The sequence below is a fragment of the Canis aureus genome, chromosome 8, assembly GCF_053574225.1.
Source record: "Canis aureus isolate CA01 chromosome 8, VMU_Caureus_v.1.0, whole genome shotgun sequence".
Classification (NCBI taxonomy): domain Eukaryota; kingdom Metazoa; phylum Chordata; class Mammalia; order Carnivora; family Canidae; genus Canis; species Canis aureus.
The window spans coordinates 19,770,741-19,796,963 of NC_135618.1; the positions used below are offsets into that span (position 1 = coordinate 19,770,741).

General features: G+C 37.5%; 2 long non-coding RNA genes across 7 annotated transcripts in view; one reads left to right on the forward strand and one right to left on the reverse strand.

Moving 5' to 3' along the window:
- LOC144318433 (uncharacterized) overlaps positions 1 to 26,223 on the forward strand; it is a 72,715-nt gene that overhangs the window by 12,172 nt on the left and 34,320 nt on the right. For 2 of the 5 annotated variants that reach the window (XR_013384328.1, XR_013384330.1), the window contains exon 1: positions 25,534 to 25,900. The exons of the other annotated variants lie outside the window; for them this stretch is intronic. This is a non-coding gene — a long non-coding RNA (uncharacterized LOC144318433). Of the gene's footprint in view, positions 1 to 25,533; positions 25,901 to 26,223 lie in introns of those variants that run through there. 5 annotated transcript variants of the gene reach the window in all.
- Positions 10,568 to 25,676, reverse strand: LOC144318431 (uncharacterized). Of its 2 annotated transcripts, none has more exons than XR_013384326.1 (4): positions 25,436 to 25,676; positions 11,845 to 11,990; positions 11,344 to 11,392; positions 10,568 to 11,247 (listed from the first exon to the last, which is right to left on the reverse strand). It is a non-coding gene; the product is annotated as an uncharacterized LOC144318431 (long non-coding RNA). The 2 variants fall into 2 exon arrangements; XR_013384325.1 differs by having other exon boundaries at positions 11,845 to 11,942; positions 25,436 to 25,674.

Here is a 26,223-nt window from a genome sequence, read left to right on the forward strand (position 1 = left end):
TGTGTGTGTGTGTGGAGGGGAATTGGAGACCTCTACAGGATTCATCAGGTTGGTGAACACATGGAGGTACTGAGAGGGCGGTGTACCCAGAGAGAGCATGGAAGCTCTTCCCCCATACCCTCTCCTTATGCATCTCTTCCATCTGACTAATCCTGAGCTGTATCCTTTTATAATAAACTGGTAATCTAGTAAATTTCTTGAGTTCTGTGAATGATTCCAGTGAATGATCAAACCTAAGGAGAGCGTTGAGGGAAGTTTCAGGTTATAGCTGGTCAGTCAGATGTACAGATGATAACCTTGTATTTAACAACTGACATCTGAAGTAGGGGCAGATAGTAAATAGTGTCAGAATTAAGTTATAGGACACCCAGCTGGTATCTGAAGAATCAGAGAATTGCTTAGTGTAAAGAAAATCCCCCCCCCCCCCCCCACATATTTGGTAATCAGAATTGTCAGAAGTGAAATAGTCTGTGGGTAAACAGAACACAGAAGAGTTTTTCTGGTATAGTGTCGATGAAATAAGCTAACTTCATACAAAATGGTACTATGTTGAATATTTTCTAAGTAAGATATTTTCTAAGCAACAATGCCCACACTTCTGATAACATAGTTCTGGAGTTCCTACCAGGGCAATACAGCAAGGGGGAGAAAAGCATAAAGATTTGAAAGAAAGGAATATAAACGTCTTTGTTATCCCTATTTGCAGATGAATTTAATCGATTACTGTGTTAACAAGTATGATGGTTGATTATATGTGTCAACTTGGCTGGGAAACAGTATCCAGATATTTGGTCCAACATTATTCTTGGTGTTTCTGTAAAGGTATTTTGGAGTAAAATTAACATTTAAATCAGTGGACATTGAGGAATAGCTGGCTGGCTCAGTCGCAGAGCATGCGACTCTTGGTTCTGGGGATGGAGTCCCATGTCGGGCTCCCTGCAAGGAGCCTGCTTCTCCCTCTGCCTGTGTCTCTGCCTCTCTCTCTCTCTCTCTCACTCTGTGTCTCTCATGAATAAATAAAATCTTTAAAAAAATGAAATACTTAAAAATTCCATTTATAATAGCATCAAATAACCTCAAATTCAATACCTGAGTAATAAATTTAACAAAATGTATGTGAGAACTTTGTCTACATTGAAAACTACTAAACATTGCTAAAACAAATTAAATAAGACTTGAATAAATAAGGAGGCATTTCACATTTCTGAACTGGTCGACTCCATGCTCTTAAGGGTCAAGTCTCCCAAAATTGATCTATAGATTCAATATAATCCCAATCATAATGCCAGCAGACTTAAAATATAAGTTGATTTGTTGATTCTAAAGGTTATATGAAAATGCAAAAGACGTAAAGTGTCCAAAATAATCCTGAAAAAGAACAATGCTAGAAGACTTAAATTATCTGATTTTGTGACCTATTACACTAATAAAGGATAGTATGGTATTGTCATAAGCATAGACAAATTAAACTGAATAGAGGGTCTACAAATGGAATGGTAGGTATATAACAAGGTCATTTGATTTTCAAAAAAGGTCACAAGGTAATTCCATAGATAAAAATAGTCTTTTCAGTAATTCAGTTCCTTGGAGGAAAAGTTGATTCCAGAGTGGGGGCAAGAATAGTAAAAGGAGCTCATGGTGAGTTACAGTTTGTGTATTCCATGGGACAGGTGTGTCCCACTCTGCCTCCTGGGGCAGCAAAGTGTTTCTGTTCAGTTCCCCATGTTTCACAGAGCCTCTTGGGAAGAGAGCCCAGGGCAACAGGTAAGTCTTTCTCCTTAGGGCACCCAGGCATGAGTCATAAAGGAATCGAGATAAACCCTCTGCTCACCTCCTAAACTCAGCAGCTCTCAGGAAGCAGGGGCTGGACCAACTTCTTACATTATCTAAAGGGATAATTCTTTAGCAGCTAACAAAGGAAGCAGGAAGACTGACTCCTAATCTCAATTTTGCCACTAAATGTTATCTTAAGGCCACCGTGCTGTGGTCCAATCCAATTTCAAATGCCTTAAGAATGTGCATCATTAGGGAAAGCCTTTTTTTTTCTTTTGAGCGAGCAGCAAAGGGCACTTACACCTCAAACAGATAGGAAAACTCTCTAAGACCCCTCTTTGTCTACTACATTCAGACCTCCTCTCTTTCCCCTCCCCTCAGACTCCTGAAGCTCTCAGTTGTTGCTCTCTCCTCACTTGCCTGACCTCCAGGGCCTGTTTTGGGCTCTGTGTTTTTTCCCAGCTGGAATGATCAAGGCTCTTTTAGTTCCTATCACTTCTTACCTCCAGGCCCACCAGTGGTAAAAAGTCCAGTAGCAACATGGAAAGTCAAGTTGTTAGGAAAGAAAACACTTTAAATTTAATATATCCACATGTATTTTAATCCTGGCACATATATACATAACGCCAAGCAAGTCATTTTTTACCCTGGTCCAAGAATCCTTGCCTTCCCCTTTCTTCTCATGCCACTTCTCTCCCCTTTTCAGGTTACTTTATGTGAAAGCCCCACCACCTCCACTCTATAACTCACTCCAAAACCAGAACTCTTGCTGTAGCAATCCTGGGCCCTTTTTCCCCCCAAAAAGGAGATACTGTCTTCTGAGAATAACTTCTATCCTTGAGAACACCAGTCAGCACTTTATGCAATTCAGGGGGAGAAAACTGAGAAATTGTAAACACTTTAGAAATCATTCATATTAAATATGCTCTTAACAGCATAAACTTTTTCTCAGCTGGCCTTAAGCCTAACCTTAGTCTCCACGGAAAGTCTAGCCTTCACACTTTCTCTATTTGTCACAATAAAACACAAAGGATTTCTCTAATATTTCCAACATACAGGTTTTCTGAGACACATTCAGTCTTTGAAATTTTGTTTTGTTTTTTAAAAGCATGGGCTGATGTGGCACCTGGCTGGCTCAATCAGTAGAGTGTGCAATTCTTGATCTTGGGGTTGTGGGTTCAAGCCCCATGTTGGGTGTAGAGATTACTTTTTAAAAAATCTTGATAATATACAATTAAAAAAAAGCATGGGTTGTTGACCAAAATTTGGGGGAGTGAGGGGCAGAAGGACAGGAAGGAGAGGGACTCTGTTGCAAACAGTTCTTTTTAGTTATGTATATGTTGGAAACATCTTCACTTACAAAAAGCAGTCCCTGATCAACTTATGCCATTTCTGTTTCCAAGTAACCGTCCAACTCTATGAGGCACGAGAGTCCTTGGTCTCTTATCATTGGGCCATGCTGTTCATAGCTTTAACAGCTTTCAACAATATTCCCACTTCACTGTTAAATACCTGTTCTTACCTTGGAGCTTTTCAAGGTGGTAGAACTGTTCAAGGCTCTGAAGAGGGAGTTAGAGGCATCCCTGCATTTACAGGTCAACAAATTGAGTTAGCACGAACTTGAGCCCCATACAGATGCTGAGCAAACCTACTGAACTATTCCTTCATGAAGGAAAAAAAAAATCAAGCAATTATTTTCACATTATTTACTCTTTACTTTGTAAAGTATCTCCACAAATCACCAAATTGCCAAAATGTCTTTAAACCCAGAGACAAGGGCTTGGAATTTTAAGTAAGATAGTCAAGGAACACCTTCCAGAAAAGGTCACATTTGAGTAAAGACTTGAAGGAGGTGAGAAAGAGAGCCATGTAGGAATGCTGGGGAGAAGCATCCAAAGCAAAAGGAACAGCAGCATATAGGTCTGAGATAGAAATGTGCCTGGGGTATTCACAAAGTGGCCAGAATGTCTGGAGTGGAAAAGGAGGCAGATATTGGGGATGATCCAACATCATCCCCACAAATCACATAAAGGGTTATTGTAAATTAGTTTCCCTTGACATTTGCTTAAAGTAAGATTGTAAGCCATTGGAGGATTTTAAACAGAAAAAATGGTGTTAAATGCTTGTGTTTTCATAGCACCACCTGAATGCTATGTTGAGAATAGGCTGAAAGGGGGCAAGAATAGAGAAAAGTGAGAACTCTGTTGTGATAAACAAGGTGAAAAATGATGGTAATTTTGATCAGGATAGAAACAATTAAGGAAGGTTTAGATTCTGGATGAATTTTTTCCCTTTTTTTGAGAGATAATTTATATGCAATGAAATAAATCCATTTAAGTGTGCATTTCTATATATTTTGACCAATTTATGTAACCCACTACCACAATCAAGATACAGAAATTTCATCATCCAGAAGAAGTTCCCTTGTGTCCCTTTGAAGTCAAAGTGTCCCTTCCTCTACCCCAGGCAACCCCCAATCTGCCTTCTGTCACTATACATTAGATTTATCTTTTCTATGGTTTCATATAAATTGGAATAATACCTTTTCTTTTTTATATCTGGCTTCTTTCACTCAGTTTGTTTTTGAAGTTTACTTTTGTTGATGCATGTATCAGTAGTTCATTCTTTTTTATTGCTGAGTAGTATTCCAGTGTTTGGATAAAACCCAGTTTATTCAGTACTGTTAATAGATGTGTTATTTCCAGCTTTGGTTTATAATGCATAAAACTGCTATACATACTTATGTACAAGCTTTTGTGTGGACATGTTTTTATTTCTCTTGAATAAGTACCTGGGGATGTGATGGTTATGATAAAAACGTCATGGGTCAGGGTAAGCACGCATTTAATTTTATAAGAAACTGCCAGATTGTTTTCCAAAGTGGTTGTATCATTTTATATTCTCACAGACAACGTATTGAGTGTTTTGGTTGCTCCATATCTTGGCCAACATTTATTGCCAGTCTTTAATTTTAGCCATTCTGATGGATGTGTAGTATGTGTAGTTTGGAAATCTTCCTTCTGCATACCCCCGTCAGTTCCTTGAGCCACCAATCTACTTTCCGTCTCTATGGATTTGCCTATTTTGGAAATTTCATACATGGAATCCTACAATATTTGGCCTTTTATGTCTGGCTTCATTTATTAGCATAATGTTTTCAAGATACATCCACGTTTTAGCATGTATTAGTATTCCCTTTGTTCTTATGGGTATTCTTTTGTTGTACAGATATACCACATTTTGTTTATCCATTCATCAATTGGTAGATATTGGGGTTGCTTCTACTTTTTGGCTATTATGGAAAGTGGTACTATGAAAATTAATGTGTAAATTTTTGTGTGAACAGGTTTTCAATTCATTTTTGAGGAACTGCCAAACTGTTTTCTAAAGTGGCCATACCATTTTACAATCCCACCAGCTATATATAAAGATTCCAATTTCTCCACATCCTTATTAACACATTTTATGGTTGATAAACGATAAATTTTAGTGAGCGTAAAGTGGTATCTCACTGTTATTTGGGTTTGCATTTCCCTAATGACTGATGTTGAGCATCTTTTTATATACTTATTGATCGTTTTTAAATATTCTTTGGAGAAATGTCCATTCAAATTCTTTGTCTATTTCTACCCATTGGGTTGTTATTGAAGTGTAAGCAATCTTCATATAGTCTAGATACTAGATCCTTATGAGATAAATGATTTGCAAATATTTTCTCCCACTCTGTAGGTTGTCTTTTCACTTTCTTGGTAGTGTCCTTTGATGCAAAAGCTTTTAATTCATTGAAGTCCAATTTATCTGTTTTTTTTTTCTTTTGTTGCTTATGTTTTATGTCTAAGAAACAATTGCCTAATCCAATGTCATGAAGATAAATACCTGTGCTTTTTTTCTAAGATTTCTTGTTTTGGTTGCTGATCCATTTTGAGTTACTTTTTGTATATTGTGTGAGGCAGTTGTTCAAATTCATTCTTTTGCATGATAATATCCAATTGTCCCACAACTATTTGTTGAAAAGACTATTCTTTTCCCTCTGGTCTTGGCATGCATGTCAAGGGTGCAAGGTTTTCCAAATGTGTAAGATCATGCCATCTGCAAATAGAAATCATTTTACTTCTTTTTCCCCCAATATGAGTGCCTCCCCCCACCCACTAATTACTCTGGCTAAAACCTCTAGTATAATGTTGAATAGAAGTTTTGAGAGCAAGTAAACATCCTTGTCTTGTTTCTGATCTTAAGGGCAAAATTTTGACTTTTTTTTTTTTTTTTTAAGATTTTATTTATTCATGAGAGACACACACAGAGAGAGAGACGGAGAGACACAGGCAGAGGGAGAAGCAGGCTCCACGCAGCGAGCCCAATGTGGGACTTGATCCCGGGACTCCAGGATCACGCACTGGGCTGAAGGCAGGCGCTAAACCGCTGAGCCCCCCGGGCGTCCCCAAAATTTTGTCTTTTACTATTAAGTATGATGTTAGGTATGGATTTTTCATAGACATCTTTTATCAGACTGAGGAAGTTTTCTTATATTCCTTGTTTGTTGAATGTTTTATCATTCAAAAGGATGTATTTTTTTCAGCTTTACTGAGGTATAATCATCACATAAATATTGTGTATGTTCAAAGTGTACAACTTGATGTTTTGATGTGGATACACTGTTATCACAATCAAACTATTAAGCATATTCATCATCCTATCCAGTTGCCATTTGTGTGTGTGTGCACACACGTGTGGTGAGAACATCTAAGATTTACTCTATTAGCAAATTTCAAGTATACAATACAGTATTGTTGACTGTAGTCACCAAGCTATTCATTAGAACTTTAGAACTCATTCATCTTATATAACTGAAACTTGTACTGACATCTCCCCATTTCTCTACCCTCCCCCCACTATTCTACCCTCTGGCAACCATGATTTTATTCTCTGCTTCTAGTTCAATAGTTTAGATTTCACATATAAGAGTGATATCATGCTGTATGTCTTTCTGTGTCTGCTTATTTCACGTGGCATAACATCCTCCAGGTTCATCTATGTTGTTGCAAATGGCAGGATTTCCTCTTTTCATTTTAAGGTTGAATAATATTCGTGTGTGTGTGTGTGTGTGTCACATTTTTTAAAACCATTTATCTGTTGAGAAACTCCTATGTTTCCATATCATGGCAACTGAATAATGTTGCAGTGAATTGCAGGTATCTTTGTGATACTGATTTCATTTTCTTTGGATATATAACCAAAAGATGAGTTGCTGAATCATACGGTAGATGTATTTTTCATTTTTAAAGGAATCTCCATACCGTTTTCCATAATGGTTGTACCAATTTACATTCCCACCAATAGTATACAAGGATTCCATTTTCTCCACATCCTCACCAACATTTGTTATCTGTCTTTTTGATAACAGCCATTCTCAGTGTGGGTTTGATTTGCATTTCTGCTGATTAGGGATATTGAGCATCTTTTCATGTACCTTTGGGCCATTTATATGTTCATGTGTCTTCCTTTGAGACATGCCTATTTAGGCCCTTTCCCATTTTTTTAAAAAGATTTATTTATTCATGAGAAACACACACACACAGAGAAGCAGAGGGAGAAGCAGGCTCTATGCAAGGAGCCTGATGTGGGATTCGATCCCGGGACTCCAGGATCATGCCCTGAGCCGAGGGCAGGTGCTAAACTGCTGAGCCACCCAGGAATCCACCCCCCCATTTTTAAAAAATAATTTTTAAAATATTTAAAAATAATTTCCCCCCATAGAGTTGTAGGAGTTCCTCATTGAACCCTTATTAAACTGTTATCAGGTACCTGGCTTGCAAATATTTTTTCCCACTCCAGGGTGGGAAACTTTTTCAGTTTCCGTTGCTCTGCAGCATTTGTTAGATGCAATCCCACTTACCTATCTTTGCTTTTGTTACCAGTGTTTTTCGTATTTTGTAACCAAGATCAATGACAAGAAGTATTTTACTTATGCTATCTTCCAATAGTTTTATAGTTTCAGGCCTTACACTTAAGTCTTTAATCCATTTTGATTTTTGTATATGGTGTGAAATGTCCAATTCCATTCTTCTGCATGTGGATATTTTTTTTCCTTTTTTTTTTTTTTTTTTTTAGAGTTCATTTATTTATTCATGAGACACACAGAGGAGAGAGGCAGAGACACAGGCAAAAGGAGAAGCAGGCTCCACGCAGGGAGCCGATGCGGAACTCGATCTGGGGACTCCAGGATCATGCCCTGGGGCAAAGGCAGGCGCCAAACCGCTGAGCCACCCAGGGGTCCCTGTAAGAGTTTTCTTATGTTCTTGGGTCTTGGTTTCAGGGTATTATGGGCTATGGAATGAGTTTGACATGTTCCCTGTTCTAGTTTTTGGAAAATTTAGAGGCTTGATGCTAGTTCTTTAAATATTTGGAAGAATTCACCAGTGAAGCTGTCTAGTCCTGGGCTTTTCTGTATCAGAAGGTTTTGTTGTTGTTTTAAACTAACTCAATCTCAAAAATAAATAAATAAATAAATAAATAAATAAATAAATAAATAAATAAATAAAATAAATAAATAAATAAATAAAATAAACTAACTCAATCTCTTTTCTTTTGTAGGTCTATTCAAGCGTTCTCTTTCTTTTGACTCAGTTTTGGTTGTTTGTGTTTCTAGAAATTTATCTATTTCATCTAGTTATCTAATTTGTTGGCATATAATTGCCCATAGTTATTCCCCCATAATCCTTTATTTCTGTAGTCAGTAGTAATATCCTCTTTCATTTCTTGATCTAGAGTTTTGTCAGTTTGCTTTTATCAAAGATTTTTTTTTTAAGATTTTATTTATTCATGAGAGAGAGAGAGAGAGGCAGAGACATAGGCAGAGGAGAAGCAGGCTACCCATGGGGAGTCCAATGCAGGGCTTGATCCCAGGACTCCGGGATCATGACCTGAGCCAAAGGTAGATGTTCAACCACTGAGTTACCCAGGTGTCCCAAAGATCTAACTTTTGGTTATGTTCATTTCCTATATTGTATTGTAGGTGTATTTTATCACCTATCCTATTATCTTCATTTTTTCTCCTCCTTATGCCTGTTTGGTGTGTGTATACACACACACACACACACCCTACCAACCAAGCCAGCTAGGTGCCCCTCTATATTTTCTTCTTACAACTTACTGATTTTGTTGCATTCTGTAAGTTTTTTTTAGTGTGATTTCATTTCTGTGTATCTCAAAGTATTGTATTTCCTTTACAATTTTGTTTGACCCATTGGTTATTTAGAAATGTGTTTATTTCTACATACTTGTGAATTTCTCAATTTTCCTTCTATTACTGATTTCTATTGAATCTGATTCTTCTAGCTCAAATCTGTTGAGTTATTCAAGTGTATTAATTTGTTGTACTCTCCAACTTCAAATTTCTATTTGTTTACTTATTTTTGTGTCTCTATTTGTGAGGCATCATTCTGATACTTTAGTCCTCTAAATATTTCCTTTCAACATATTTAAAATAGTTGATTTGAGGTTTTTGTCTACAAAGTCCAATAAATGGGCTTTTCCTGGACACTTTCTATTGGTTAAAAGATTTTTTTTTTTTTTGAGGAGTCATAGCATGGCTCATTTTTGTTTTTAGAAAACTAGTCAATAGAAAATATTATAGTCAATAGAAAATAGAAAATATTACTAGTCAATTACTAGTAAATGACTAGTAATATTACTAGTCAAAATATTACTAGTCAAATATTGACTATTATAATGTGTCAAGTCTGGAAATTGGTTTCTCTCCTTAGGGTCTGCTTAGTGACTCTTCTGAACTAATCCTGTAAAACTATATATCCTTTTCTATGTGAGGCCACTGCAGTTTCTGCTTGGTTGGCTTACTGGTCAGCTAATAATTGCATAGAGAGATGCAATTATTAGCTGACCTGCCTGGAATTAGCTAAATGCCTGGAACCTACAGAATACTGGCTAAAATGCATTAGCTAAAATGCCTGGAACCTACAGAATACTGGCTTTTCCCAAGGGGTTTTGTGTGTTGAGGCATACCTATGGCACACAATCAGGCAGTTTATAGCTTTACATTAGCTTTCATTTTCTGCTTGTGCAGAGCCTCAAGTTCTGCTGGAGGTGATAGCTTAGGGTCTTTTTGGGTCTTCCTGAGCATGCATACAGCCCTATGCATGTGTGTGGTCTTCTAGATTTCCATATCAAGAGTTTTCCAAAGCCTGTATCGCCACTGCATTCCCCAGTCTTTTCTCCCAAGCTTTTTCATCAAAGTATTGTTTGCTCCAGCTGTTATCACCCCTTGCAGCAGCAAATAAAATATCTACCTGTAAATACTTCAACAAACACCATCTGTGTGGCAGTTGTAGCACTGGATGAGTTCTGAGTCAGGTTATATAGGTAAAGCTTGTTTATGTATAAAGCCACCAGATAGTTCAAATGATAATTCTATGTGAATGGAGTCCACTCTGCTGCCTGAGGTACCTATAATGTGGGCTATTATTTTCAGGCTACTACTAAGCTGCAGAGTAAGAAAAGGTTTCCACCCAGCTTTGTTGAGACACTTATTCTTGGAATGAGTGATAAATGGTGACAACCATCATTTTGGAAGAATGCCCAAAACATACGGAGAGGCTACATGATGATGTTTAAGACAACAGCCCAGCTAAAGTCCAAGCCAACAGCAGGTATTAACCACCAGACATCTTAGTGAATGAGTTTTCAGCAGATTCGCCATTGAGCAGTCCTAGTTAACCAGGAGGGCCAAATATTCTCCTACTGAGTCCTGCTCAAATCAGTTTCAAGTCTAAAACCAATGTTACGGTTTTGTCATTTATTTAATAAAAACTGTATATATTTAAAGTGTACAACTTGGTGTTTTGATATACAGTGACATGATTAGTAGTCAAGTGAATTAACGTAACCATCTCCTCATATTGTTATCTCTGTGGTCAGAGCGCCTGAAATCTATTTTCTGAGCAAATTTCCAGTATTCAATACAGTATTACTAGCTAAGGTCATCATGTTGTACATTAGCTTTCCAGACTTATTTGTCCTATAGGACTCCAATTTTGTACCCTTTGACCACCCTCTCCCCATTTTCCCCACTTGTAACCATCATTCTACTTTCTACATCTATGTATCCAACCTTTTTTAGGTTCTGCATGTAATAAGACCATGCGGTATTTTTCTTTGTCTGGCTTATTTCACTTGGCACAGTATCTTCCAGGTTCATCCATGTTGTTGCAGGCAGGATCTCCTTTTTAAGGTTAGATGATATTCCATGTTATATATATTTTAAGATCTGTTAGCAAACACAGCAAGCTGGTCTCAACCCAGAAACCATGGATGAGAAGTGGCAGGAATAACATGCTGGTAATTCTCCTCAGAGTCCACATCCCACTTATGCTCAGGAGGTGGGCCAGGGCAGGCACAGCCAGGCCCAAATGCTTGCTTGCAGATACCCATTGACTCTCCTGCTATAGGGCGGTGGAGGACCTGTGAATAGCAACACAGGTCAGTTATACTGTGGGTGAGAGACTACAGCTGAAGAGGTTTTGAACCATCAGTGCAGAAAGACTAGCTAATACTCACCAGCATGTGACTGTTCTTGATCTTTTCTATAGTTAGCATGCTCCAGATTCTTAAAATAAAAAACACTGGTATTACATTCCTTTGGAGCTAATAGAAAATGACTGCTTAACTAGTTTACTCCCTTTCCAAAAAAACCTTGCAAACATACAGTTTTCTCAAATGATCTTCAAGCATATGGAGAGTATTTTGGATTAAAGTCCATAGATATTTGAGGCTAAGTAGTTTATTATTGCATTAAAAAGATTTCTAGATTATTGTTCCTCTAGTTCCCATGGGATGGTTTAGTGTGTTATGTATTTTATGAATTTAGCTTGGTTCCAATAGTTTATAGTTCTATTCAGTTAAATCACCCCATGACCATTTTTGTAGGTCAAAAATGGGTGAATATCAGCAATTTCACATCATTCTATCTAATTATATTTTAATAAGAGGTGGTGTTTTCTTCTTAGATAAATGGATTGCTACTTGGTGGAAATACTCTACTTCTGTATTTCTACTCACCTTCTGATGCTTTCCTCCTGGTCCATCCCAACTCAGTATTTAATTTTTATTAAGAGCTCCATCATCTCTTCTTCACTCCATGTAACTTACTTCATTCTCTCCCAAAATACAATTTAAAAATGAGTTTCAGAGATGTCATTCTGCTACTAATTTTTTTAATATCAGAGGAGAATAAAAATGTGATGTTAAGGCAAATAACCAGGAGGACCTCTGTTTTTTCATTTCTTCTTTGAGCACAGGTTGTGATGTTAGTGTGTCTTAGTATATTGATTCAAGTTTGCTTTCCTCTGCATGCTTCTTCCTTCTTCCTGTCTTCTTCTACTCTGTCACTTTGTCAGTGACATGTTATGTCAGCCTTGTCAGAACCAGCCAATGAATCTGATTCATTAGCCAACAGCAATGCAGAATAGCTGTGCTAACTCACAGTAATTAAGATTAGGGTCACACTGTCATTAAGTATTACTGTCAGGGAAAATTCAGTGAAGAAGTAAATCTTGAGAATGACCTTAGATGTGTGGTAAATGAAATTCATTGACTTATTGATGTATTCATCAACTATGATTATTATTTACATTAAACCATTAGCTAAAAAGAGAAACAAACAAACCAATCTAACAGTAAAAATTTTATTAGGACCATGGTAATGACCTATTTGAGTTTAAATAAGAATTTCATATAGTATAAAAATGTGTAAGCATTTCTAACCCCTGGCCAGCTTAAGTCAAATACTAATGGACTGGTCTTAATTCATTTGGACACACTCCATAATGGTTCACCACAGAAAGCACCTATCACCCACTTATTGAATAAATGCGTATTAATTACTGGCAGGGGCTCTGAGGCCAGACAGTGACACTTCACGTTACCAATGTTAATCAGTTCTGTGTAATAGGAAGGACATCCATGAGAAAGTTCATTGTAAATAGCAATATAAGTGTTATTCTGAACATTATCCGTAGTTTAGAATGAACTTATTAACCATACCATGATCAGAATGGATGTGTCCCTAAGAATCCATTTGCTTTCTCTCTGAAGGTCCAGGAAGGTTTTTGCAAAATGGTTTTTGTCTTTTAAATACAAAGAGCAGAAACTGAGTAAATGTTAAAGCAACTAGATTTTCCAGCCTGTACCCAAGATTTATTTTATGGTCAGGAACCTGAGGTATCTGGGAACTCTGGCACTGGGGAAGTTAATGCCATTTTGTTTTACACAGTCTTTTACAGAGACTAAAGATACAAGATAAATGTATGCTGAGGTTACAAAATATGTGCAGGTCTGGGAATGAAGAAAGGAGGTGGTGGCCATAAACTGACATGTTAATATAATAGTTCTACTGTTTCTAAAAATAAGCAAATAGAGAAATTCTTGAGCTATGAAATGTGTTTCCAGGCAAGCTTTTACTAAGGGTAAATACTGTTTCTCAGTGTATTATCAGTCTTTTTAACACCAAAAACACTAAAATCCACTAAAAATACTGAAAACATGCCTCCAAATAATTTTTCCATTCTGAAAGTTGTACTTACTATTTCCAAGAACCAGTTCTGTTGACCTATAAACATTTTATTTGCTGTTTATAGCAATTAGAACATATAAAGGACTGGGTGACATTAGTACAAAGATCAGTATCATGGGGGAATCTTCTGTTAAATAATAAAAGTTTTTAGTAGGATTTAAAAATCACAGCTCTCAGATGGAGAAAGAAAGAAAGCCTTTCTCCATCCATGTGTTTGTTAGGCACACTTTAGAGCATCTGCCACAGGTGGGAGTGAGAAGTTCTATTTCATAATCATTAGGTGGTAGCTGTCACTGAATGACACAGAGTGAGGTTTCTGGATTTTGTTGTTTTATGTAAACCTGACATAGGACCACTCATGTGTCAGAAGCAATTGTACACCTCTTCCCAACTGTGGTTCAGTGATGTCATTTTGGTAGCTTGCAACTGCCCATGGTGGAAGCATTTACATCACAGAAATTGGCAAATGCTACAAATCAGACACCTGCTTACCACTCCCTATTTCTACTCCACCTCCCAAAACATACACTCCTTGGCTGGAAACCCAGATATTAAAACACTTACTAGCACACCATTGCACAGAACTAAATCTTGAACATATTATCCTTCTGGTGAATATATGATTTTACAGGTACAAAAGAAGGTGGCTCTTAAAGGGTTGTTTGAATGAAGTAAAATAATTCCAGTCTAAAATGCTATCAGCATCTTCCTGTGTCTATGCCAGCATAAACAGACAGTTCAATCTCAATCAGGCATCCTAGTTCTCAGAATTCTAGTTCCCCAGGATCCAAGCCCTCAGTGTAATATATCTGGCATTCATCTAATACCCTAGGGTTCTCAGAGCTTCTAAGACAGCTTGAACCTTCTGGAAGTCAAAGGCTGTACTATGAAAAACACTGACAGTGTGATAAAAAATACTCCACTGATGCCAAATGTTTGTTTGAAAATTTTCTACAGGAAAGGCTGTTCCAGAAACTGTATACATAGATCATAGATGCCAATGAGAATCCAACTCAATTCAAAACTATGTCAACTCACAATTCTAAAAATGAAGATTTCTTGCTTTCCAAAAGGAGAACATTCCAGAGAGTTTAATTAGCTAGATGCTGTCATTATGTTGATCTATACATGTCTCTCTCATTTTTGTGGTTATGTATTTCCATGCTTCTCTCTTGCATTATATGGTGTTTGGGCTAATTACTCCCCAACTCAAAAACATTCTAATTCTTATGTGGTTATGTATTTCCATGCTTCTCTCTTGCATTATTTGGTGTTTGGGCTAATTACTCCCCAACTCAAAAACATTCTAATTCTTACGTAATTATTCACAACTCTTATTGCAGGGGTACCTATTTATGTCACAGACAAACTACAAGGGTTTCGAGTGATTGTAATGACTTTTTAAAAGGCTTCCATAGAATAAAATTCACTCAAGTAATGTACTTAAATTCACAATATTCTTTCTCATTCTTTGCCCAAATCCTCACACTAAAGCTTATGCCTATTTTTTATTGTTTGGAACTCAGGGGAGAAAGAGAACAGCTGGTCCACATCTTTCATATAATGGCCCTTAATATTCAGGTGGAGTGTACATTCAAGACAGAAGCCTGGTATTAGACCGGCTGAATAGGCCCTATTCTTAAAAAATGAAAACTGCTATTATCCAAGTCCACTGCTTTTATTTTTAAATGAGTTTATAAATTAAGATTTCTTCCCCCATACTAATTTCAGTGGTTTTCCTGGTTAGCAAGTCCATGTGACTGGCATCTGACAATCTCAGCATTATGATGCTCTCTTGCAGGCTTCATTCACTATCATTTGGCTTCATAATGCTGTAGCTCTAGAGAAGTCCAGCATAACTAGGCTTTCCCCAGAATTTCATATTATTTCTTACCTTATTATTCACATGCTCCATTTTTTCTCTACTTAAAAAAAATATATATATGTGTGTGTGTGTGTGTGTGTTTTAGGGAGCAAGGGGGAGTGAGAGAGAATCCTAAGCAGATTCCACGATGAACATGGGAGTCTGATGTGGGCTTGATCCCATAACCCTGAGATCATGACTTGAGCTGAAACCAAGCATTGGCTGTTTAATTAACCAACTGCACCACCCAGGCACCCCTTTACTTTCTAATTAACAGCTTACATGAAATTACCATTGGTATTTATTAATATTTCTTCATATCATTTTGAACTTTTTTTTTTAAAGATTTATTTATTTATTTATTCATGATAGAGAGAGAGAGAGAGAGAGAGAGAGAGAGAGGCAGAGACACAGGAGGAGGGAGAAGCAGGCTCCACGCCGGGAACCCGATGCGGGACTCGATCCCGGGACCCGAGGATCGCGCCCTGGGTCAAAGGCAGGTGCTAAACCGCTGAGCCACCCAGGGATCCCCTCATTTTGAACTTTTAAAAAAGTTTTTATTTAAATCCTAGTTAATTGGGGTGCCTGGGTGGTTCAGTTAGTTAAGTGTCTGCTTTGGCTTGGGTCATGATCTCAGGGTCCTGGGATTGAGCCCCAAGTCGGAGGCTGCTTCTCCTTCTCTGTCTGCCCCTCTTCCCATTTGTGCTTTCACTCTCTCTCTAATAATTAAAATCTTCAAAAAAATTCCAGTTAATTCACATATAGAGTAATATTAGTTTCAGGTGTACAACAAAGTGATTCAACACTCTGCACAACTTTTTCTTCAAAGACACAGAGAGAGAGGCAGAGACATAGGTAGAGGGAGAAGCAGGCTCCCTGCAAGGAGCCTGACATGGGACTCGATCCGGGGTCTCCAGGATCACACCCTGGGCTGAAGGCGGCGCTAAACCGCTGAGCCACCCAGGCTGCCCTCTCATATTATTTCAACAAAGCATTATAGTTTTATACAACCTGGTAAAGAAAAATGGTTATTTTAAATTTTTTCTCTATTTCCACAAACTGTCTCTTTCTTAGCATTTATCTTTATCAGAAAGAGTACAACAAACCATAAAAAAGTCTCCAGTATTAACTTGGGATCTGTAGGTTTGGGGTGCTTTTCAAAAATAGAGAAAAGACTATATAAAACAGTATCCTTCCCTCCCAAAAGCCAATAAAATATTTAACACTCTTAGGCATGCCAAAGATGTACTAAAAGGAAAAATACTTTCCATTTAGATAAATTATACTCTTCCTTCTAAAGTGTAAAATAATTCTAAATAGAGTAAAAGAAGCCCAGCAGACTCTTAGAGACAAGATATACTGGATATGGTTGCCTTTATGCTGGAACATGCCTGAAATCAGTTTAAGGTAAAAACTAAAAAATCAGAACCTCAGAGAAATTCCTCTTGAGTACAGCTCATTGACATACTTCCCTGAAGGTTGTGACAGAGAAAAGAAACTCTAATTTTTGGAACTATGCTCACACTCTTGTGTTAGTAAGGTCAGACTGTCTAGTCACAGTTTAGTTCTTTTTTACATCTATATTTTACCACAGAAAGAATGGAGTTTTACATTAAAGCCCATCTAATTCACTTCTCAATTTAACTGGAATTTACAGTATTTCTTGAAATTGTGACTGTGACAAAGAAAACAAGACCAGTAAATGTTTACAGGCCTCCCCAGAAGACTTGTTTTAATAATTTCCACAACACAGTTTATAGAATATAAAATTAGGGTCATATTCAGCCTTTGTTATGAGAAGAGGATGTGCTCATGTTTAAGCAAATTCGGTGCATCCCACTGGGTTATGTGTCATTCAGTGAGATGTGCTCCCTGAGTCAGGGGCCAGATGGCGGATGCAGAAGTCTTTTGCTAGAATACATCTCTATAGAGGATGATGTCGCATTGGACTTGGTGACCAGGCTGACACTGAATGCAACTCAGTCACGGTATTTAAATCACATTAAGACTCTCTTTTATTTATGGCTCTCCTTGTGATTTTGTCTGGGTTTATGTCTAATTGTTAGCCTTTATGTGGCAATATGATGTGCTATGCATTCTGCCTTTTCTTTGCAACCCTTTCTGAGGTACAGAGGTTCTGGAAAAAATGTGTTACATAAACCAATTCTAATTAAGCATAAATTTAATTATAAAACGACACCTTATTCTATATACTGTTTTTCATATGCTTGATACTGTTCTGGCTATTTTATTAGTGTTAGCATAGATATTTGCTATTTTAATGACAGATTTGGAGGCATTAGGACAAGAGATCATATAGTTTACTTCTTTCCTTCTGATAAAGAAACTAAAATCAGTATGAATTCAGAGTCATATGTTTGGCTAAAGAAGTAGGGAACAACCCAGACCTAAAAATCACGTTACAATACTTGGCTTAGTAGTCTTTCCACTACTCCCACCAACTTCCTTCCCCTACCTGCCATTAAACTTCAAAATGTCTTTATCATCATCATTCTCGTCCTTGCCCACCTCCTCTTCCTCATTTCACCATCATCAACTGACCACAATAAGAAATATTGCCCATTTTCTTTTAAAACCATGGTAAAAGGTCTTCTATCTGCATAATTTTCTTCTTTCTTACACTCAGGGGAAAAAAGTTACACTTATTCAGTAAAAAAATAAAGTCAACTGAAGTTGTACTTGTCATTTGGGAATTTTTGACAGTGTAGTAACAGAGAAAGTAGTTGTCCAAAAATTGGTGGCAGAAACAGAGAAACAGAAGTACTCTTGAATCAGAAGTCCTCCTCCATCCTGTATGACTTTTAACAATTTTTTTTTTCCTGGAACACCTCCCTAAGTCCATATAAAGAAGCAAAGATTTTTGTTTTGTTTTTCTCCTGATTGGCTCTTTAAGCATACCACACTGAGTTGAGTCTGAAACTGCTCTAAACTGAAATCTCCTTCCTAATACTCTCTAGTGCTAGTTAGTTCTACTTTCTGACCTCCACTTTCAGAAATTAGACTCTGGTCTTTTCAGCCTTGTCAAATCTCTCATTTTCTCTATAACTCCTGCTCAATACATAATCCCTCTGGAGTATTACATGGTATAAATATAATTTTGTCCTCGTGTACACTTGGCATTATTAACCTGAAGGATTTGCCATAAGGATTAGTGTTTACACTGAACAAACATAAAAGGCCCTTTCCAGCAGTAAGAAGTGGTAACATCCAACACAGGTACAATTGGATACATCACAGTAAAACCTTGGGTTTTTAGATTAAGTTATATATATATATATATATATATATATATATTTTAAAAGATTTTATTTATTTATTCATGAGAGACAGAGAGAGAGAGAGGAAGAGACATAGGCAAAGGGAGAAGCAGGCTCCCTGCGAGAAGCCTGATGCGGCACTTGATCCCATGACCCTAGGATCACAACCTGAGCCAAGGGCAGAAGCTCAACCCCTGAGCCACTCAGGCATCTCTGAAGTTATATTCTTTTTTTTTTTTTTTTTTTACGATAGTCACACACACAGAGAGAGAGAGAGGCAGAGATAGGCAGAGGGAGGAGCAGGCTCCATGCACCGAGAGCCCGACGTGGGATTCGATCCCGGGTCTCCAGGATCGCGCCCTGGGCCAAAGGCAGGCGCTAAACTGCTGCGCCACCCAGGGATCCTTAAGTTATATTCTTGATCTTCACAATCCTTGATAATACTTTTCTTTAAACCATTTATATGGGATCCGTGGGTGGCGCAGAATAAAATGTGATTTTAGTGATTTCATATTAACATCAGTTCCTTTGAATAGATTAGACCATTCATTGTGAATAAAATTTTAACATTTTTGCAAACTGAATATAATTAAAGCATGGGCTACAGGAAAGTAGAACTACATACTATATACATTACAGTGGGGTATGGGGCGGCAGGGGGAGTGAGGGGCAACAACATAGCTGTGAAAAGCTTGCCTGTTCTTTACACGGAGAGATTAAACTATTTCTGACATAAGGATAACTTCCAAAAAAAAAAAAAAACCCCAAATAATCAAAAATTTTTAATCAAAAAATTAAATAAGAAACATCACTCCTTTTCGGAATGGTGGTTGACTCCACAACCTCTTTCAACCAGAAAACGCAAAAGCCAATCATAGAACTCCCTTTTCCTTGCCAGCAATTATTTAGGAAAGGGCATGTGAGCCCTGCCAATGAGAATAATGTTTGTCAGCTAGATTGACATTAGTCATTCATATGATGTTTCCTTGTTCTTAAAACTTAAAACTGATTTTGAGGATTTACTATTTTAAATTTTCTAAATCAGTAGTTATTTCAAAAATATAGTGTTTAATTGAATTCCTCTCATCCTAAAGATGATATAAGTGACAAATTAATAATGGATTAATTCTTTGAGTAAATTTTCTAGGAATGTTAAATTAGGATCTAAAGAAAACTCCAATTGATGAGTTTAAAATCATGTCATTGGGGTTTTTTTCTCTTCTTTGATAAATAGTGCAAGGTCCTTCATTTTTTTTTAATTTTAATTTACCTTCTATTGCCACCACAGATTTGAAAGTAGCAACTGCAGAGGGGACAACACAAAGAAATTGTGTTTATTAGTAATCTGATTCAGCTCAGGGATTCTTTTTTCTTCTCCTGAACTAGAGATCAGGATCAGAAAAGTCTCCTGTAACTCCTTTTCTCTGGACCCCAATCTGGTTCTTGTTTGGCACAGTATAAGCTTCTTGAAGAGAGAGGCAGCCTTGAGCCCCTTATCAATGAACTTAACAAGGAGAGGTAGGAGAGAAAAAGCGAAGCACAAAGAAATCAAAAAGGCTAAAATCTAAAGTTCACATGAGAGAGAGTCCTCTGCCTAGAAGAAAGCACTTTTAACTTTCTGGTTACATGGAAAGCTCCACCTTACAATAAAATGGTTTTGCAAACAGAACCTATTACATTACTGCTCATGAGGAATGAGGGGCTTGGGATAGGGTTATACTCACTCTTGGAAAATGGGAGTGTGCTGCCAACGTGTCTGAGAACTGAAATTTAGAACATACTTTGCTTTGGTCTAATTAATAGCACAGGCTCTGATGACAGACTGCCTGGATTTTAACTCCAGCTTCACTATTTGCCAGTGAGTAGTGGGGAGAATAAATTCTTTAAGTCTTTTTTTAATTGTAAAAATTGGTATTTTTTAACTTCATTAAATTGCTACGAGAACAAAATAAGATTAATATACGTAAAATATCTGGCACAGTGCCTGGCACATAGCAAGTGCTTAATAAATGGTAATTAGTTTAACTATGATTATTACATATAGCTTTGACAGGAGTTTTGCTTTAAAAAGGAAAAATAGAAATGGGTGGTAGCTGGAGAGGATAGTGAGAACTAAAAGTTTATATTAAAAACAATTTTTATAATATGGGAGAAAAAAACAAACATGGAGAGCTAATTTAGCTGGGATTGAGCTTTTGTCAAGAGAGTATGCAAAGTGGGAGAAGGACAAGGGATGAGTGATTACAACAGTGTGATCTTGATGAAAGACTGATGGATATAATTTCAATAGGGAAGTAAGGGAGACCAAGGAGGGTTGGGGAGGTTGAGTCAATAAAAAAATGATATAAGGTCACTGGATTGTGGATGTAAGCTCTTGTGGAGTTGAAGAATTACTAAACTCAGGGTACAAAAGAGTAAAACTGGAAGAGTCAGAAATGGTGATTTTTTTTTTTAAGATTTTATTTATTTATTCATGAGAGAGAGAGAGAGGCAAAGACACAGGCAGAGGGAAAAGCAGGTTCCATGCAAGGAGCCCAATGCAGGACTCGATCCTGGGTCTCCAGGATCACACCCCGGGCCGCAGGCGGCGCTAAACTGCTGTGCCACCAGGGCTGCTCCGAAATGGTGATTTTTTTTAAAGATTTTATTTATTTATTCATGAAAGACACATACAGAGAGAGGCAGAGACACAAGCAGAGAGAAGCAGGCTCCATGCAGGCAGCCTGACGTGGGACTCGATCCTGGGACTCTAGGATCATGCCCTGGGCCAAAGGCGGGCACCTAACTGCTAAGCCCCCCAGGTGTCCCAGAAATGGTGATTCAGAGTAGGAATACTAGAACTGAGAAAACAAGATGGGGCTGTAATTATGGATACAGACAGCTTCAGTATATAGAGAACTGAAACAGAGTGAAGGATAAATTTGCTAGAAAAATCTTATGATCATGTATCCCTCACAGTGACATAGAGGCATGACCCAGCTCTGTTATTTCTCTCTCTCTCCTCCTTTGTCCCTGGCTTTTCTCCAGCTATAATGGTCCCCTAGCTGTTCCTTCAGCACACCAAGCATGCTCTGCTTCAGGCTCTGTACTTGCTCCCTCAACCCCGTTACACTTTCCCCCAAGATAATTACAGAACTAGCTCCCTAATCTTCTTTGGCAATTTTCTCTATTGTCACTTTCTCATGAACACTGAAATCTGCAAGATTTAGAACATGGGTAGTGTTGCAGAGACAGATCAGGAGCTAAAAATCCTCAAGGCTGTGGCATCTAAGGGAACAGTTAGCTGCAATAAGGATGAGAAGTGAGCAGTCTTGACAGTACAGGCTTCAAAGCTGAGGATTTTAGAAAGGAGAGAGGGAAGAGTCTAGAAGTACCAATGAAGAACAAATGGGATCAGACCTTTCTTTGCTTTGAAAAGTTAAATATGAAATTTATTAAGGATGCTGGTAGATCCTACACAAAGTGAGCCCTAACTGAATCTATTTAACACTAACTCCACACACTTCATTTTGCATGTGTTTTTAGGCAATTCAGAGGATCATCCAAAACACGGGTCATGAGAATAAAATAAAATTTACTGTTGTGCCAGCATTACTATTTAGAGCCCTTTGATTTTAGAATAATTATGTGAGGAATTAACCTCCTTTTACTGCATGGGCCCAAAACCACACAGCAGACTATGTACTTTACTAGAGTTCTCAATCATCAATTAAAAACAGCCACATTAGGGATCCCTGGGTGGCGCAGTGGTTTGGCGCCTGCCTTTGGCCCAGGGCGCGATCCTGGAGACCCGGGATCGAATCCCACATCAGGCTCCTGGTGCATGGAGCCTGCTTCTCCCTCTGCCTGTGTCTCTGCCTCTCTCTCTCTCTCTGTGTGTGGCTATCATAAATAAATAAAAATTAAAAAATAAATAAATAAAAGTGGGCAAGATTGTTTAAAAAAAAACAAAACACACAGCCACATTAGCTTTAGTTTTAAGGATATTTGCCTCCTGGATCAAAAGAGGAAATACAGCAGTAGCAGATAGAGAAAAATGGATCTTTAAGGCTAAACGTAAGAGAACATGAGTTTCTTCCATCTTCTCAGCGAATGGCTTTAAGTCTTTACTATATTGGCCTCTGGGTGAGAAGTTCTCATAAGCTATGATCTAGAATATTTGGACCTCTCAAAGGGCTTGAACATATTATATAAAATAATAGCAGGGGTCTTGAGAAATCACAATCACATAATATTTTTCACCTTTGGTAAATGTTTTGGTTCTGAAATGGCACCAAAACATACATTTCAAATTAGTAGCATGTTCACTTTGAGGAAAGAGAAATGAGTGACCAATAAATGTCACCTTCTAAGAACAAGTAAAAATTTAAAATGCAGAATATAGCATTTAAATCACAGGGTAAAAAATTTACTCATTTTAATCATCTACTGGGGTGCTTGGCTGGTTCAGTTGGTAGAGCATATGACTCTTGGTCTTGGGGTTGTGGTTCTTGCCCAATGCTGGGTGTAGAGATTATTTTAAAAAGTAAGGTTTTTTAAAAAAAAATCTATGTTTCAGACTAATTTCTTAAAAAAATAAAACCTTCATTTATTTATTTCTATGCATCTTTAATAAAATATGTAATATCTAGTAACTCCAGTGAGTAGGAAACTCTGATATTCTAAAAGGACTGACATAATTATAAGTTATATGCAGAAATAAAAAAGATCTGAGGCAGCTAAAAAGAACACTGTTTTGAATATAACTACCAAGTACTATAACGTGATTTCATAATGGCTTAAGAAAATAATATACCACTCCAATTATATGAACTTTTCTCCTATTACTCAAAAAGGGGCTTTCATTATGTCTTATTGACTGTGCAACTTACCGAAGTTTGGGGGACTAAGGGACTAAGAAATCACTGGAGAAGTGATCTGGGTGAATTAGGAACGTTATATGTTCAAAAAAATTTCTGGATTAGTTTCTGAAGTTTGGATCAAGATCTGAATTGAACATATTCAGGATCCTCTAATCCCTAAAAACTGATATAAAAAAATGTAAAAGTCTTTAACAGTGCTGGGAAAAAAGAGAGTGTATTCTGATTTATCGGAAATTATGAGTAATCCCTGAAAAAAAATAGATGATACATGGAATCTGACTGAAAGAGGAATTCTTAACCCAACCACTGTTCTTCAGTACACAGTGCTTTATGTATCCTTCACACATAGATTATAAAAAGATGTGTACTGAAAGATGGAGGCACCGGGGTGGCTCAGTTAATGGAGTGTCTGACTCTTGGTTTTGGCTCAGGTCCTGATCTCAAGGCCATGAGATTGAGCTCTATGATGGGCTCTGCACTCAGCATGAAATCAGCCTGATATTCTCTCTCCCTCTACCCATCCACAACTGCTTGCAGGTGCTATCAATAAATAGATAGATAAATAAATAAAATTTAAAAATCTAAAAAAAATAAAGGAGATTTAATATAATAAAATTTAATAAACATGGAAGTCAAATTTCAGAGGATCAAAACAATAGATTGCTGAATAGGAGGAAGAAAAGCATGCTAAGTTTCTTGTGGTGGTGGAGGGAAGAGACATATATTGATTATAGCAGATGCTAATTAAGGATTAAGTTAATAACGGTTAAAGTTTTAATTTTAAGGGTGAAGAAATTTACAAATAGGTGTGATTTTTCCTTTTCCTCCATTCTCAACACTACTAAACTTTTAGCTTTTTCCAAGCCAGATGACTGCTGAAACTTAGAGGTGACTGGTGTAAATGTGAGACATGGGGCTCTCTTGGGGTCCTGAGAGAAAAGGGAACTGATATGGGACTTTCTTCTCCATGGGTTGAAGCTCAGGAGTTAAGGACTAGAAGGTGGTAGATCCTAGGAAGAACTTGACAATCAGAGATATCTACCCCCCTAGGTAAGCATATTACATCTTTTTCAAGCCCCAAAGGAACTGAATGGGTAGACTGAATCCTCTCTGCCCTGGAGATTACAGAGAGCTGAGAGACATCAGGGATATCCTTCATGTATCTCAGCAAGGAACTGCCACTTCACTTTTCACTAAGTGGAGGACTATTAACATAATAGGATATCCCCATATCCCCAAACAAACAGATCTGAACCCAGTGAACTGAAAAAGAAAAATAACCCATTAAAGGCAGCCCAACAACCAGAGGGGAAATCAGCAAAATAATCAAAACATGTACTCAGTAAAACAGAAATACTAGAGAAGACGAAAATATAAATGAAAATAAATCACAGCATTTAAGGAGATTTAAGGGTGCACACACATAAATTTCCGAAAGCTTAGTAACATTATTTTTGAAACAAAATTTTATTTATTTTTTAAATTTATTTATTCATGAGAGACACAGAGACAGAGAAAGGCAGAGACACAGGCAGAGGGAGAAGCGGCTCCATGCAGGGAGCCTGATGTGGGACTCAATCTCAGGACTCCAGTATCACGCCCTGAGTCAAAGGCAGACACTTAACCGCTGAGCCACCCAGGCATCCCAAAATGTTATTTTGAAACAAAATTATAAATGATGAATTTAAGAGGTCATTCACTGTAAGTGCAAGAAACAGTTCAAAGTATTAAACATACATAAATGGAAATCATGAGGATGAAGATTTGAAAAATAGGTCAAGAAACAGGGCAGCCCCAGTGGCTCAGTGGCTTATCGCCACCTTCAGTCCCGGGTGTGGTCTTGGAGACCCGGGATAGAGTCCCACATCAGGCTCCCTGCATGGAGCCTGCTTCTCCCTCTGCCTGTGTCTGTGCCTCTCTCTCTCTCTCTCTCTGTGTGTCTCTCATGAATAAGTAAATAAAATTAAAAAAAAAAATAGGTCAAGAAACACAAAATGCAGGGAATAGGAATTCTGGAAGGAGAAAAAAATGGGAAAGATCAAACTATCCAACAGATAATAGTAGAAAATTTTACCTGATTTAGAGAAAGCCTGGATTCTGCTAAGTTCTAGGTTGCACTGATGAGAAAACCACACATTTAGGCATGCCTGGCAAAGTTCTAGAACTCTAAAGATAAACAGACAATGGTATAAACATCCAGGCAGAAAGAATTACTTAAAGGAAAAAACAGACTGACAATGAACTAGCCCATCTCTGCTTCCTGAGACAAACAGCATCTGCATTTATTCATCCTGAGAGAAGAGGACTGCCTCTGAGGAGCCTTTACTCAGTAATTTACTATTCACCTTTCAGAGCAAAAGTAAAAAAAACTAAGAAGAGGCCTCAAGATAGAACAAAAGAAATAGAAACACTGGTTAGCCATGTGAAATTAAATATAAATGGATAAGGACAGACTTCTCAGTGTTGTTAAAACTTCTGAAACGGAAGGGAAAGGCAGTAAATTCACTTGAAAGATCTCACTATGAGAGCAGTAAAGAAGGCAAGTATATTCATTGGAAAGAGGGACAGGGAATTTTGCTCTGTCAGTTATCAGAACATAGCCTAAAAAGCCCCTGTAATCAAGTAAGTATGGTATTTATTTAGTACAGACTTAGAAAAAAGACTAAAAACAAAACAGGTGAACAGAATAGAGATTCCAGATGCAGATCCCAAGTTGAGATTTGATATGTGACAAAAGTAATAGGTTCAATTCTTTGGACAAAGAACAGTATAATAAATTGGTGTTGGGATAGCTATCTATCCATTTTGGAAGAAGAGAGAAACAGACTCTTACACTGTACCATAAGCAAAAACAAACTTTAA